This window comes from Miniopterus natalensis, chromosome 17 (assembly GCF_054644295.1).
Source record: "Miniopterus natalensis isolate mMinNat1 chromosome 17, mMinNat1.hap1, whole genome shotgun sequence".
Classification (NCBI taxonomy): domain Eukaryota; kingdom Metazoa; phylum Chordata; class Mammalia; order Chiroptera; family Miniopteridae; genus Miniopterus; species Miniopterus natalensis.
This window is the reverse complement of record NC_142097.1, coordinates 16,840,050-16,843,424: the sequence shown is the minus strand read 5'-3', so window position 1 is coordinate 16,843,424 and position 3,375 is coordinate 16,840,050.

Sequence of the window (3,375 nt, the reverse complement as noted above, 5' to 3'; positions counted from 1 at the left end):
TACGGCCCCGGCCCCGACCCCGGCCCCGGCCCCGGCCCGGCCTGGCTCCGGCCCCCGCCCTGCCGGGCCCCCCCTCGGGTTCCCTGCTGCTCCTCCGTGGGCCAACCAGTCGCGCACACAGGGACAGCACGGGACCGGGAAGCGTTGGCGCGCGTGCGCCACGCCCCTCCCAACCCACCAGCCAGCGGCGATCTCCTTGCGTTGCCCCGCCCCGCCCCGCCCGTCGCGCGCTATCCGACTGGGCCGACGAGCTGCAAGCCCGAAGTGAAGGAGTGGCTTGGGAAGGAGAGCCACTAAGAGTGGACTTCGCGAAGACTGACACACACGCCCCGCCCCCGGGCGCACCCTTCCGTGCCGGGAAATGCACAGCTCGGGATATACCGGGGGTCAGAGTCTGAACCGCTCCTGGGTTTGCAGTGGATCTGGCCCGCCGCGGAGAGTTCCACTTACAGAGCACTTTACTAAGATACTTACAGAGTCGGCTTGCCCGCTTAGGGTCTGGACCGAGGATACTGCAGAAGGTATACCTGAGTCATACGAAGTAGCTGTCCTATCTTATTCAAGGGCCTTGTCTGAAAATCACTGAGAAAACCAAGAGGTAATTAATTATAAGGCCTCAAAGGAATTAGTTTTTAATGCACTAAGGAATGAGGTTTTAATTCATTTACTGTTTGACTACTGTTCTAGTCAGTTAATATGTATTGATAGCACCATTCTGAAGCCTTCATTGGAGTTTTCTTTTCTATTTAAATATTTTTTTTATTGATTCTGAGCGAGAGAGGGAGGGAGAGAGAGAAACATAAATGTGTGAGAGAAACATCCATCAGCCTCCTGCACGCCCCTACCTGGCATAGAGTCCCCAACCAGGGCTTGTGCCCTGACCCTAAATTCAACCGGCAACCTTTCGTGCATGGGAGGACACCCAACCAACTGAGCCACACTGGCCAGGGCTGGAGTTTTCAGTGTCTGCTGTGCATAGTGCAATCTGGGCATGGAGGGGGAGGATACCACAGAAGTAGAGGACATTATTCGTGCCCTTCAGCAACAAATAGTTTACTTGGGAAGCAAGCAATTACACGAAATGGAGAATTCAGGTCAACTTTATCTTGCCTGTTTCCTTCTCTATGAAATGAGGGAACTGGACAAGGGTCCCTTCCAACTCTATTACATTGATGCTAATACAGTACAAGCTGAAGATATCCTGAGGATTTCAAAATAAGTACTTCACATACTCTCACATCATACACTCCATAAATGTCCTTCAAGATTTTACTCGGAGACTCTCTTCCATTTCTTCAGATACAGCACCATTCCACCTTTCACCTGGGTTGCCCAAAGCTGCTTTGATCCCTCGAACTGGTTTCCTTCCTAACCTAGTCCTCACATCACTTTCACATCTTCCCCAGGGCTTTACCACAGTTTCTTCCCCCCACCCCCCCCAACCATTTCTTTATAGTTCACACCTCTCTCTCAAGCACTGTAGTTCTGCCACCCTTCTTGTAACCTAAAGTGCCCCATCAGAGTATGTTCTATGAACCTTCAGGGAAGGCGCAACAACTCAGGAAAAACTCTGTCCAAGCCAAGGAGGGGTACTTTGCAACAGAGCTCCCCACTTTCATTCTTGTCCAATCTGTTCCCTTTATTCAGCTGATTTCTAACATTTCTTCTTTCTTCCCAGACTGTTACCACCCTACTCCCAACCATCTCAATGGACTAAAATGTTGACTTTATCATTTGTGTACTCTCTGGAGAGCTCTCAAGGAATCAATGCAACTGAAGTGGAAAGGGGGAGAGGGTGTAGATGGGGTTCAAATAGTTCATGGTCTCAACTTACTGAAACAAGTCCCTCTAAAAGAAACCAGATCTCACCCGGCCAGCATGGCTCAGTGGTTGAGTGTCAGCCTATGAACCAGGAGGTTATGGTTCAATTCCCAGTTGGGGCACATGCCCAGATTTCAGGCTCAATCTTCCAGTGGGGAGTGTGCAGGAGGCAGCTGATCGATGGATCTCTCTCATCATTGATGTTTTTCTCTCCCTCTCCCTTCCTCTTTCTGAAATCAATAAAAAACATTTTACAAAAGAAGAAACCAGGTCTCTTGCCCTGGTTTGGCTTGGTGTGTCTCAGTGGTTAGAGCCTCCACCTGCCAACTGAAGGGTCTAGGGTTCAATTCAGGTCAAGGAGACAGCACATACCTGGGTTGCAGGTTTGATTCCCCTGCCCAGCTGAGGCCTGTGCAGGAGGCAACCAATCGAAGTGTCTCTCTCTCCCCCCTTCCTTCCCTCTCTGAAAAAAAATCAATGGAAAAAATACCCTCAGGTGAGGATTAACAAAACAAAAAAAGTCACACCTTATAAGGCCACATCTAGCACAAACCTGATACAGTTTTTCCCAGCTATCTGAAAGTAGAGTGTACCTATGAAATCTTTCATAAGCTGAAATGGCGTAAACTATTCCCAGCTTTCCCAAAGTTCCCATTAGTACCTATTTTCACTAACTGAAAGAAACTGAAGAGGATATTTGCTTTGACGAAAAGTCATCACATATCAATGTAAGCCTTTTGTAAATGGGAAGTAGTGTATAACAGGAATTTTTGGAAAGCAGGGGGTACCTGTATCCCCCAATTTATTTTTGTTAATCCTCACCCAAGGATATTTTTTCCATTGCTTTTCAGAGAGAGTGGAAGGGACAGAGAGAAAAACATTGATGTGACAGAGACACATCAATTGGTTGCTTCCCACATGCAGAGATCGAGCCTGCAACCAAGGTACGTGCCCTTGGCCAGAATCAAACCCGGGACCCTTCAGTTCAAGGGCGGCTGCTCTAACCACTGAGCCAAACTGGCTAGGGCTCCCTAAATGTTTTCTACCTTAACTCCCTAAAGCAAACAGGAAGAAAAAAATCTGGAAGTTTCTAAAAATAAAAAGGCCTGCTAGTCATAAAATTCCAACAGACGGCAGAAAGCCTTGTTCCCCACTGCATGCTTGAAGGACACAGAGCAAACTTTCTGGAATTGACCAGCAAAGGAAAGGAAAAAATGAGGTGAGCCTAGGACCAAAGTTTTCTACCCACCTTTTCAGAGAGAGATATCCCTACATTTGTCCCCCAAAGAGTAGTTATCTACCAAGAGCTGAACATAACTGTAGTATAGTAAAAAAAAAAAGTGCCAGATACAACTGGATTCCTGTCCTCAAGTTATTTACTAGCTTTACTAATTTGAGCAGTTACTCATCTTTTCTGTTCTGCATTGGTAAAACTGTAACATCTACCCTGTGATCTGTGAAGATTAAATGAGTTAAGATCAGCAACATGGTGCCAAGTATTTAGCAGATAGTGAATAAATGTAGGTTCCTCTTTTTCAAAACTGCAGGAACAGA